Raw genomic sequence first — 14362 nt, forward strand, 5'->3', positions numbered from 1 at the left:
TGCAATTAGGGAAGTGATAAGGCAATTATAACCGCTATTAATATTGATTATATTCTTGGCTCCTCCAACACCTGCGGGATATGGGGTAAAGTGACCAACATTACCCAATTCTCTACGACTGACAAATAGTTCCATAACTGCTATTTTCCTTATATTCCATCCGGATCCTTCAACTGCATTCATTCTTTCCTCTAGCATGACAGGTAGATTTTCCAAAGTGTGATTAATGAACTCATCCTCCTCCCCCAGGGTGACTATGAAAGGTGTTGTTCGCAGGTGAAAGAAGTTAGAAATACGAGTCCCGTTGTCAGTCATTTTACTTATCTCTATTTTCAAGGTGAGGGAAATATTTCCCGAGAATCTGTCAAACTTATTTAAGGCCGTCTTGATCGTCTCTATAATTAATTGTCTATGACTCGAAACACAGTTAATAATGCATCTGTAACTCACCGCATTTAGGGATATGTCGAAGATTCGGAAGACGTTCTGGAACTTTGGACGTCCGGCAAAGTCTTCACCATTCTGATGTTGCGAGGAAGTAGGAGGCTGTCGCCTACCACCACCAACATGGTAGGGGACAGTAGAAGAAGAGGTGGAGGCAACATCACTATTAGGAGACGGGGAAGAGGGGAAAGACTCACCGGATTCAAGATCCTCCAGAAGAGCTTCAGTGCTTGACTTTACTTCTGCCCAGTCATCTCGTGTTGGCATCATTTCGTAGTCAGGCCATCGAAGTAAAATATTGCAGTCCTCATTTATCTCCCTTAGTTCCTGTGACGAAGGGCTATGAGGGTGGTTGACATCTCTATCCACATTAATGTCACTGCCTTCACTCATAATTCCTGGGAAAGGTAAAAGGCACGTTTTGAAAATAAATAATTGTCTATATATATATATATATATATATATATATATATATATATATATATATACTTTTCCAGCTTGAAAGAGGTTAAAAATTGTGTAGATACTTACGTCTTATAAGAGAAGTTGGGAGGGGGTGAACGTCGTCCGTGTGCAGGATTCCTTCTAGGTTCCGATGAGGATCAGATTTTTGCTGGAAGCACTGAATTAGATGCAACTGCTTCACGCGAGAATCGCCGAGGTTTTGATAGAATTTCGTATGCGAAACCTTATGATGCTGACGAGAAAGATAACCTTCATTGTCACGAGGAGACATTCGTAGATCTGTTTATTCAGGTGTTATCGTATCAAGTATCGTGGCTTATCATCATCACGAGAAAGATAACACATTGTCAGCAGGACAAAATATACCTACATCTGTTTATTCAGGTGTTATTGTAATATTGTAATAATTTTATTAACAATAATTTCAAAACATAACGATAATTTTAATCATTTCCATAATAATTATTTAAGTTTGAATGATGGATTCGTGTTATTATTATTATTATTATTATTATTATTATTGTACTGGGTTGTTCAAGGATAGACATTAGTCGTAACAGTTGTTTATTGTTAACAAGAAGTTTCAACCTGAAATATATATTCCAGGTAATACAAAATAATATAATGCCACCAGCTATAAAAATCTTGAATTCCCCCGATTTAATCAATAATAATAATAATGAGTATTGTAATAAACAATAATTTCAAAATATAACGATAACTTTAATAATTCCCATAATAACTATTTAAGATTGAATGATAGCTCCCTTATGCAATATTGATAAGTGAAAGGGGGAGTTGAAATCTTACATCCATCATTGGAATTTCGTATTCAGTCTTTAAGTTATAAATGAGATATCAACATTGTAAACAAAATGTTAATACCGTGTCTGGCCTTTTATAATATTCATTAAAAGGGTGAAGTTTAGCCATATCATCTTAAGATGTTTAGCCATTTAATCTTAATTAATAGGGTGAAGTTTAACCAATGCATATACATATACACACACATATATTATCTTGATGTCTGGATTCACTCTCATATCTCAGGATCCGAGACCCAAGGTGGAACCACCCAGAGACAATAGCTTCTGGCCAGCCAGGGGATCAAACCATTTTTTCACTCACTTGATGGGTTAGGTTAGGTTAGGTTAGGTTTAAGATTGAATGTTTAGGTTAGGTTAGGTTGGGTTAGGTTAGAGAGAGAGAGAGAGAGAGAGAGAGAGAGAGAGATGCGGTAAGGGTAGTCAATGAGGTTAAGAGAAGGGGGGGTGGAGTTAGGTTAGAGATAGCCAGTGAGGTTAAGGGAGGGGCTGGAGTTAGGTTAGGGGGGACACCCTTGTGGTTGGATCAGAAATGAGCCTTAAACTGATATGGATGGATCCGAAACTGGCCATTTTCCCTACTAATGTCTGTTCTGATCTGTTACCGTTTTTAAAATATTTTATAAATTGTTAATTATTTCTCAAAGCGTTTTATTTATTTCCTTATTTCCCTTTCTCGCAGCTATTTTCCCCTGTTGGAGCTTAGCCCATCTTGCTTTTCCAACTAGGGTTGTAGCATAATAATAATAAATAATCAAAATAAATAATAATAATAATAATAATAATAAAAATTATAATAATTATAACAATTATAACAAAAACTAGCGGAACCCGTGTAAATTACACGAAATTATATTTTCAATACATTTATCTTGTTCCTATCCTATACATGTTCGAATAAAATGTGATAAGATTTTACATTAATATTTATTTTAAACAATGAGCAATAAAAGAAACATTTTACAAAACTTCTTTATATACAATATTTCTAGTGAAGGTAGTTCCTCTTCTCTGGCCATGAGGAGAATATTCTGATGACAAATTTTCACTCTTACACTGTTCATAGACCTTGCTCTTGAAAAGGCTACATGAAGCTGTCCATGAGTAAAGCAAGGTTGTGGTAGGTAGATCCCAGCCTAATCGAAAGTCTGTCCTTGACCCTTGTTAATGGTCATTGAATATGGCAGGCGGACGAGAAATTGAGTAATGTCAAGGAAGTTTTGAAGCAAAGGGTGATCAGAATTATGAGAAATCTTTTACAATAAGAATGGATTGTCGTTAAACAAAATTTCAGAGATTAATTTTATAATCTAGGTTATGAAGATTGATAGAACTCAATTTTTTGTATTAAACTAATTCAAAGACCTAAATACTTTAATTATTCTACCCCATAAATCCTTTCTTCTTCCAGTGATATTTCATATTCAATTTCATACAAATTGAATAAAATTTAATACAAACTGAATAGTTGTATATATATATATATATATATATATACACACACATACATGTATATATATATACATAAACATACATATATGCATATATATATATATATATATATATATATATAATCTTTTATATACTGTATAAATAAAGATAAATAGTTGTATATATATAGGTAATATCCATACATGCATATATATATTTCATATATTTATACACGTGTGTACAAACACAAATATAGTATATACATATATGTGTATTTATATATGTATTACATATAAACACACACGCATACAATATATATATATATATATATATATATATATATATATATATATATATATATATATATATACACACACACATATATATATATATATATATGCGATAGAGAGTTGTAGCCTATGTATCTATATATGCATATATATTCCATATATGTATTTATACAAGTGTATAGACACATTTACATGTGTATTGCACACACATTTATATATATATATATATATATATATATATATATATATATATATATATATATGCAAATATATGTAAGTGTATATATGTAAATACATATACGTGTATACATACATATATATCTATAATATCTATATATGCATTTATAATTTATATATGTATTTATACACGTGTATACACATACGTGTGTATTTATATATGTATTACATACACACACACACACACATATATACCGTATTTCCCGTGTCATAAGACGCTACAAGTGGTAAGACGCACCCTCAAATTATCAAGGCAATTTGAAAAAAAAAAATAGGATTGTAAATTTTTTTTAGCACAAATCCCTAGTCAGCGACTCTAGCGTGATTATTTTCTTGCACAGTAACTTTTTTTTATTTTGGGGGAATTACGAAATGTTTAAGTTGATATTAATTAGCTTTATGCCAATTATCCCAATTTCATCACGTATTCATATAAGAAACCACTAAAGCAGTCTTAGTTTCCACCACAACTACACGTTAAGTCAGAGTGTTTGGTGTTTGAATTGTTGTTTACATGAAAGTAGCGTTAGCAAAGGTGCATAAAATTTTGTTAAAAAGGTAAAATTCTAGTACTATTTCCAAAATTCCTCATATAGCCTAGAAAATTTTACACACAAAATGTAATTATCGATTAAAGAAATCTAGACTTTCTTTTAGGTGGAATAATTTTTCTACTGTTCATGTGATTCTAGGTCTAGTTATTTTTCTGCAAATTGGTAATACTGCAATCAACAAACAAGATTTTTCCAAGGTCGTATCCAGCAAACGTCTGTTTGTATTATTTCGTAACTCAGGCAACAAAGTCATTATCAATATATTGCTTTATTACAAAATATCAACAAAATATGAGAAAATTGATAATATCTATTTTCTCATATTTTGTTGATATTTTATATACTACATAAACAATTATGTCATAGCGTCGTCTGTCATCAGCTGATTACAAAAGAAAAATAATTAAAAAAAGAAAAAAAATTGCTACTGTACTTCATGAAAGGAAGTGCAATATAAAAATAAATGAATTTATTACACAGGAATGATAATTTTAGTTATATTATATCTCTCGTCAGTTTGAGTACTTGTATTATTATTATTATTATTACTTACTAAGCTACAACCCTAGTTGGAAAAGCAGTATGCTATAAGCCCAGGGGCTCCAACAGGGAAAATAGCTCAGTGCGGAAAGGAAAAAAGGAAAATAAAATATTCTAAGAAGAGTAACAACAATAAATATCTCCTATATAAACTATAAAAACTTTAACAAAACAAGAGGAAGAGAAATAAGATAGGAGAGTGTGCTCGAGTGTACCCTCAAGCAAGAGAACTCTAACCCAAGACAGTGAAAGGCCATGGTACAGAGGCTATGGCACTACCCAAGACTAGAGAACAGTGGTTTGATTTTGGAGTGTCCTTCTCCTAGAAGAGCTGCTTACCATAGCTAAAGAGTCTCTTCTACCCTTACCAAGAGGAAAGTGGCACTGAACAATTACAGTGCAGTAACCCCTTGGGTGATGAAGAATTGTTTGGTAATCTGTGTTGTCAGGTGTATGAGGATAGAGGAGAATATGTAAAGAATATGCCAGACTATTCAGTGTGTATGTAGGCAAAGGGAAAATGAACCGTAACCAGAGAGGAGGATCCAATGTAGTACTGTCTGGCCAGTCAAAGACCCCAATAGTTGGATGTTTGAAGGGTGTCAAACTCCCTTATACAACTTTTTCTCAAGTGTTAAGACGCAGGGTGATTTTTGGGGTCAATTTTCGTGAAAAAAGGTGCGTCTTATCACACGGAAAATACGGTATATATATATATATATATATATATATATATATATATATATATATATATATATATATATATATATATATATATTATGGGTGCTTGTGTATGTATATATGTAATACATATATAAATACACACACATATCTATAGATAGATACATACATAGATATAGTTGTATATAATATCTTTATACGCATATATATTTCATAGAGGTAGGCCTATTCATACTCGTGTATACACACATATATGTTTGTATGTATATGTATGTATGTATGTATATATATATATATATATATATATATATATATATATATATATATATATATATATATATATATTATTACGCGTGTATGAACGCACACATACTGTATACTGTGTATGTTTTTTTTGTATACATCAATTTCATGTTTCAATTGAATAACGTAAAAGCCTACTCAAACTCAGATAGGATATTTCTATTAAAATGTCAAAATTTGTCGGGATATTAAGAAAAATCGAAAAATTGAATACTAAACTTTGAATTTTACTTAATCTATGTCGAAAAATCTTCAGTCGGGAAGGTATAAAAGAAGACCTTCCAAACGATCTATACAAGAATTCAAGATGTTTTCACTTGTTGCTGTAGCTGTCTCGCTCACTATTGTAGCTGTGCTTGGGCTTTTGATCTCTTTTTATCGGAGAAAAACTGCAGAATGCAGAGCGTCTTCATCTGTAACGAATGTGGATAATGAGCAGTCTTCCACCGAAGAACCTCCAACAATCGCTGGACGTGTATTGAACTGGAAGATAGGAATTCCTGCGGCAACCTGCAGACTGCATCATCTGCATGACGTTCAAGAAGCATGTGACCTCATATTTGAACGCAGCTTTCATGTCTCTAAGGGCCCAAGATTTCTACTGGACTGCATGGTTGGAGACTCGCGTTCGCGTTTCCTGGTTGACACAGGCGCGACAAGAAGCACACTAAGTCTTAGCGACGTTCATCATTTAGGACTGACCCATTATATCAGAAGAACCTCCTTCGAGTATGAAGCCATGGGAGGAGTAATATGTCAGGGAGTTGGAGTTCTCGACATCAGCGTGAAAACACTGAATGGAATGGAGCTGATTAGACAGATTGAAGTTATTGACGCCCCGTGTCCTCCACTGTTGGGTCTAGACGTAATATCTAAGAAGAACTGTCGACTGGAACTTACATCAAGACCACGGATATTCTTCAGAGGCAATGGGACCAGTTTCTGCTCCAGCGCTATTACTGCTCGAATTGGAGGAAAAACAGTGGAAGCCATATTAGACACGGGAGCCAGACAAACTGTTGTCCCTAACTGGAACTTCCTTGAGACTGTGTCGTTGGACACCCCAATACTAATGGGTATTGCTGCTAACAAGATCCTGGAAATCAACGAAAAGGTGCCAAACCTCGAAGTCACCGTCAGCCAATGTACGGAGTTAGTGGAGGCATTAGTGGTCCCCCAGGAATTACCCTGCATTGGCACAGACTTTCTATACTATAAGAGTATTGATTTTAATGGAAATCAAGTACATGTCTCGTCACTTGTCTAATCTTTGATGAAGTATTCATATAATTTTTGTTGATACCTTATTGATTTTCATTAAGTAATTTTTTAAATAAGGAATTAAAATTTTGTAAAAAGGTCAAATTGTATTTATTGGTTAATAAATTAATTTGTTTTCTTATCGTTTAATTAATTCCTTTCTCATGCATACTTGTATGTATTTAAGTGTACATGAACCCGATTCTATCTTTGGGAATTTTAGGAATTTGCAACTCATGAAATTGGTTTTCTCTCTTTACTAATATCTGTGGGAAACCATCATCAAACAATTTGTACTCTATAGTGTAATTAAACTTAAGCTAGCTCTCTAACTATATACAGTAATATGAGAGAGAGAGAGAGAGAGAGAGAGAGAGAGAGAGAGAGAGAGAGAGAGAGAGAGAGAGAGAGAGAATTGTATCGACTTCTTTCTTTTTGTTACCTTAAGTCATATTGGCCTTACTAAAAAGTTCACGAGGACGTTGTGAAAACACAATGTACACGCGAACTGCAAGTAAACAAACACATGCATTATAACTTCTATGCGTCTTTGGAAACTGGCTGCTGTTCACGTAGCTTCAGTAGTTTTCGTTCACCTTCCTTCTACCAATGCCTTCCATCTCTGCCAGACGTACGAGATTTCGAAACTTAAGTGGAAAAATCGCTATATATGTGCAAAAATAAAGAGTTAAAGACGATTCTGTCAAACTCAGTCATGCAAGCGACGCAGTAAAGTTGACAACATAATTTAAAGACCGTTATATCTTCATTGTTTGTAAGAATAATTGGCTGAAACTTCTGGAGAACATGTATGATATGTTTCTGCAAACATAAAAACAATAGAACGATTTTCGACTTTTTAATCTCTCTCTCTCTCTCTCTCTCTCTCTCTCTCTCTCTCTCTCTCTCTCTCTCTCTCTCTCTCTCTCTTATATGACCAGCATAGAATAATAATAATAATGAGCTTCTATTGCGAAATAGGACGATGGAGACGTTGCTGCCATTCATCGTACCAGATGTACGATGTTTTTTGGGAGACAAAAAATATTACTCTCTCTCTCTCTCTCTCTCTCCTCTCTCTCTCTCTCTCTCTCTCTCTCTCTCTCTCTCTCTCTCTCTCTCTCTCTCTCTCTCTCTCTCTCTCTCTCATATATGACTAGTATCTACTACTACTACTACCAATAATAATAACCTAATGCAAAATATGACGATTGTGACATTACTGCCATTCAACGTATTAGATGTACAATGTTTTTGAAGACGGAAAAAAATATTCTCTCTCTCTCTCTCTCTCTCTCTCTCTCTCTCTCTCTCTCTCTCTCTCTCTCTCTCTCTCTCTCTCTCCGTTATGAAGTAGAAAAGAATCCCTATAAATGTAGTCAAGATGAACAAAGAATGAAATGGAAATCTTTGGAACTACAGCGCAAAATTTCATCCCTTTGCCTCGGAGACACTGGAGACTTTTAGCGAAGAAACCTAAGTCCTTTTTTTAAATTTTAAAGCAAGTTGGGTTGCCAAGATCGTTAGTATTAATTATGGATAGAACAAAACGATTATTGTTTCACAAATTATCATCTTCATCTGTTCCAATGCGTAAATGGAATTGGAAATGGTCACCCATAAATGATGTTATAACAGACGACTTTGGAATATATGCTGAAAGTGGTTTACAGTACTTTCCAACGCCAGTTGGATATTGTTCCAGAACGGGCATGGCGGTGTTTAACTTCAATGACATTCGTCCCTACGTAGGCGAGAGACTTGGAAATGGAGTATTTGGTAAAGTATATGTTCTGAAAGGCAAGTTATCCTCTTGGTGCCTGAAAAAGAATCACCAATATGTTTGCTTCGAGGCTGAGAATCTCCATAGATTAAGGCATTTGGGGGTTCCTAAAATCATGGGAATCACGACTTGCAGGACGATGATCATCATGACAAGGCACGACATGACCGTGAAAGATTGGGTGGCGAGGAAGATGCCATCCAAGCGGCAATTGCTTTCTGTCTTGATAGAACTGGCTAGAATCCTGCAGGACTTCCACGACGAAGGATTCTGCCACAACGACATCAAACTTGATAACGTCATGGTCGATGTTAATGAGGATGGAAACGTTGAAAGAGTGGTTGTGGTCGACTTGGGTCTCACGAGAAAGATAGGTATCAATCCTCTCCCCGAAAACCTGGTCCGTAAATACGCCAGTACACCAAATGTCAACAGGAAGTGCAGGTGGTTTGCACCCAAGATCATCAAGGGAGAGGATCCTAGCCCCAAAACGGATGCCTATAGCTTGGCCGCCGCCATAGAGTCTTTAGTATCAGAAGGCGTGCTCGAGGTGAGATCCTACTTCAGTGACCTCCTGAGCTGGTTTTCACATTGCCGTGGAGACGAGAGCGGTTGCACCATTGAGGCACTGCTCGCCGCATTACGCTTTGAAATGGACAGTTGCTCTGGTAGTGAAATTAAAAGAAGAGACAGAAGGATCAATAAACCAATGCGTGTGGAAGACAGGAGTGAAAGTGACAGGAAGACCAAGAAATCAATGCCTATGGAACACAGGGGGGAAATTCAAGCATTGAAGGAAATAATTCTCAATCAAAAGAAGGATTTATCTGGGATGAAGGAGAGGACTATCCTGGTAGAGAATGAACTAGAAAGAACAAGAGAAGGTTTTTTGAGAGAGTATGGGGAGGTTTGTGCTTTCCACAAAAAGCACAGGGAAAATGCAGACAGAACCATAGGTCAGCTAAATGACAGAATATCAGAGCTACAGAGTGATTATCTTAAGAGGGAAAAAGAGCTGGTGTCTTTGAGGCAACAACTTGACCAAGACAAATGGAAGCATCATGAACAGATGAATACAATCCATTTGGAGAACCTATCCCTGGAAAGGAAATTCCAGAAAGTTAAGGAAGATAACGATTCCTTGAGAAAGGAAGTAGCTAGACTCAGGAAACAGGTTTACGAAGAGCAGAAGAAAAGAGAAGAGAAAGTCAAAGAAGAAAACGATTTACTGAAACATAAAGTAGCTAGACTCTGGAAACAGGTATTTGAACACCTCAAGAAGAAAAAAGAGGACCTGAAGCCCCCTCAGAGAGAACTCGGCCAGGAAAAGTACACTTATGAGAATAAATATCTTGGCCTTGGATCATTATCATTTACAGGTATTTCAATGCGGCGTCCATGGATTTGGGATTGGAATTTGTCACCCATATTCGAGGTTATAACAGACGACTTTGGAATATATGCTGAAAGTAGTTTACAGTACTTTCCAACGCCAGTTGAATATTGTTCCAGAACGGGCATGGCGGTGTTTAACTTCAATGACATTCGTCCCTACGTAGGCGAGAGACTTGGAAATGGAGTATTTGGTAAAGTATATGTTCTGAAAGGCAAGTTATCCTCTTGGTGCCTGAAAAAGAATCACCAATATGTTTGCTTCGAGGCTGAGAATCTCCATAGATTAAGGCATTTGGGGGTTCCTAAAATCATGGGAATCACGACTTGCAGGACGATGATCATCATGACAAGGCACGACATGACCGTGAAAGATTGGGTGGCGAGGAAGATGCCATCCAAGCGGCAATTGCTTTCTGTCTTGATAGAACTGGCTAGAATCCTGCAGGACTTCCACGACGAAGGATTCTGCCACAACGACATCAAACTTGATAACGTCATGGTCGATGTTAATGAGGATGGAAACGTTGAAAGAGTGGTTGTGGTCGACTTGGGTCTCACGAGAAAGATAGGTATCAATCCTCTCCCCGAAAACCTGGTCCGTAAATACGCCAGTACACCAAATGTCAACAGGAAGTGCAGGTGGTTTGCACCCAAGATCATCAAGGGAGAGGATCCTAGCCCCAAAACGGATGCCTATAGCTTGGCCGCCGCCATAGAGTCTTTAGTATCAGAAGGCGTGCTCGAGGTGAGATCCTACTTCAGTGACCTCCTGAGCTGGTTTTCACATTGCCGTGGAGACGAGAGCGGTTGCACCATTGAGGCACTGCTCGCCGCATTACGCTTTGAAATGGACAGTTGCTCTGGTAGTGAAATTAAAAGAAGAGACAGAAGGATCAATAAACCAATGCGTGTGGAAGACAGGAGTGAAAGTGACAGGAAGACCAAGAAATCAATGCCTATGGAACACAGGGGGGAAATTCAAGCATTGAAGGAAATAATTCTCAATCAAAAGAAGGATTTATCTGGGATGAAGGAGAGGACTATCCTGGTAGAGAATGAACTAGAAAGAACAAGAGAAGGTTTTTTGAGAGAGTATGGGGAGGTTTGTGCTTTCCACAAAAAGCACAGGGAAAATGCAGACAGAACCATAGGTCAGCTAAATGACAGAATATCAGAGCTACAGAGTGATTATCTTAAGAGGGAAAAAGAGCTGGTGTCTTTGAGGCAACAACTTGACCAAGACAAATGGAAGCATCATGAACAGATGAATACAATCCATTTGGAGAACCTATCCCTGGAAAGGAAATTCCAGAAAGTTAAGGAAGATAACGATTCCTTGAGAAATGAAGTAGCTAGACTCAGGAAACAGGTTTACGAAGAGCAGAAGAAAAGAGAAGAGAAAGTCAAAGAAGAAAACGATTTACTGAAACATAAAGTAGCTAGACTCTGGAAACAGGTATTTGAACACCTCAAGAAGAAAAAAGAGGACCTGAAGCCCCCTCAGAGAGAACTCGGCCAGGAAAAGTACACTTATGAGAATAAATATCTTGGCCTTGGATCATTATCATTTACAGGTATTTCAATGCGGCGTCCATGGATTTGGGATTGGAATTTGTCACCCATATTCGAGGTTATAACAGACTACTTTGGAATATATGCTGAAAGTGGTTTACAGTACTTTCCAACGCCAGTTGAATATTGTTCCAGAACGGGCATGGCGGTGTTTAACTTCAATGACATTCGTCCCTACGTAGGCGAGAGACTTGGAAATGGAGTATTTGGTAAAGTATATGTTCTGAAAGGCAAGTTATCCTCTTGGTGCCTGAAAAAGAATCACCAATATGTTTGCTTCGAGGCTGAGAATCTCCATAGATTAAGGCATTTGGGGGTTCCTAAAATCATGGGAATCACGACTTGCAGGACGATGATCATCATGACAAGGCACGACATGACCGTGAAAGATTGGGTGGCGAGGAAGATGCCATCCAAGCGGCAATTGCTTTCTGTCTTGATAGAACTGGCTAGAATCCTGCAGGACTTCCACGACGAAGGATTCTGCCACAACGACATCAAACTTGATAACGTCATGGTCGATGTTAATGAGGATGGAAACGTTGAAAGAGTGGTTGTGGTCGACTTGGGTCTCACGAGAAAGATAGGTATCAATCCTCTCCCCGAAAACCTGGTCCGTAAATACGCCAGTACACCAAATGTCAACAGGAAGTGCAGGTGGTTTGCACCCAAGATCATCAAGGGAGAGGATCCTAGCCCCAAAACGGATGCCTATAGCTTGGCCGCCGCCATAGAGTCTTTAGTATCAGAAGGCGTGCTCGAGGTGAGATCCTACTTCAGTGACCTCCTGAGCTGGTTTTCACATTGCCGTGGAGACGAGAGCGGTTGCACCATTGAGGCACTGCTCGCCGCATTACGCTTTGAAATGGACAGTTGCTCTGGTAGTGAAATTAAAAGAAGAGACAGAAGGATCAATAAACCAATGCGTGTGGAAGACAGGAGTGAAAGTGACAGGAAGACCAAGAAATCAATGCCTATGGAACACAGGGGGGAAATTCAAGCATTGAAGGAAATAATTCTCAATCAAAAGAAGGATTTATCTGGGATGAAGGAGAGGACTATCCTGGTAGAGAATGAACTAGAAAGAACAAGAGAAGGTTTTTTGAGAGAGTATGGGGAGGTTTGTGCTTTCCACAAAAAGCACAGGGAAAATGCAGACAGAACCATAGGTCAGCTAAATGACAGAATATCAGAGCTACAGAGTGATTATCTTAAGAGGGAAAAAGAGCTGGTGTCTTTGAGGCAACAACTTGACCAAGACAAATGGAAGCATCATGAACAGATGAATACAATCCATTTGGAGAACCTATCCCTGGAAAGGAAATTCCAGAAAGTTAAGGAAGATAACGATTCCTTGAGAAATGAAGTAGCTAGACTCAGGAAACAGGTTTACGAAGAGCAGAAGAAAAGAGAAGAGAAAGTCAAAGAAGAAAACGATTTACTGAAACATAAAGTAGCTAGACTCTGGAAACAGGTATTTGAACACCTCAAGAAGAAAAAAGAGGACCTGAAGCCCCCTCAGAGAGAACTCGGCCAGGAAAAGTACACTTATGAGAATAAATATCTTGGCCTTGGATCATTATCATTTACAGGTATTTCAATGCGGCGTCCATGGATTTGGGATTGGAATTTGTCACCCATATTCGAGGTTATAACAGACGACTTTGGAATATATGCTGAAAGTGGTTTACAGTACTTTCCAACGCCAGTTGAATATTGTTCCAGAACGGGCATGGCGGTGTTTAACTTCAATGACATTCGTCCCTACGTAGGCGAGAGACTTGGAAATGGAGTATTTGGTAAAGTATATGTTCTGAAAGGCAAGTTATCCTCTTGGTGCCTGAAAAAGAATCACCAATATGTTTGCTTCGAGGCTGAGAATCTCCATAGATTAAGGCATTTGGGGGTTCCTAAAATCATGGGAATCACGACTTGCAGGACGATGATCATCATGACAAGGCACGACATGACCGTGAAAGATTGGGTGGCGAGGAAGATGCCATCCAAGCGGCAATTGCTTTCTGTCTTGATAGAACTGGCTAGAATCCTGCAGGACTTCCACGACGAAGGATTCTGCCACAACGACATCAAACTTGATAACGTCATGGTCGATGTTAATGAGGATGGAAACGTTGAAAGAGTGGTTGTGGTCGACTTGGGTCTCACGAGAAAGATAGGTATCAATCCTCTCCCCGAAAACCTGGTCCGTAAATACGCCAGTACACCAAATGTCAACAGGAAGTGCAGGTGGTTTGCACCCAAGATCATCAAGGGAGAGGATCCTAGCCCCAAAACGGATGCCTATAGCTTGGCCGCCGCCATAGAGTCTTTAGTATCAGAAGGCGTGCTCGAGGTGAGATCCTACTTCAGTGACCTCCTGAGCTGGTTTTCACATTGCCGTGGAGACGAGAGCGGTTGCACCATTGAGGCACTGCTCGCCGCATTACGCTTTGAAATGGACAGTTGCTCTGGTAGTGAAATTAAAAGAAGAGACAGAAGGATCAATAAACCAATGCGTGTGGAAGACAGGAGTGAAAGTGACAGGAAGACCAAGAAATCAATGCCTATGGAACACAGGGGGGA

This window comes from Palaemon carinicauda, chromosome 3 (genome assembly GCF_036898095.1).
Source record: "Palaemon carinicauda isolate YSFRI2023 chromosome 3, ASM3689809v2, whole genome shotgun sequence".
Taxonomy (NCBI): Eukaryota; Metazoa; Arthropoda; class Malacostraca; order Decapoda; family Palaemonidae; genus Palaemon; species Palaemon carinicauda.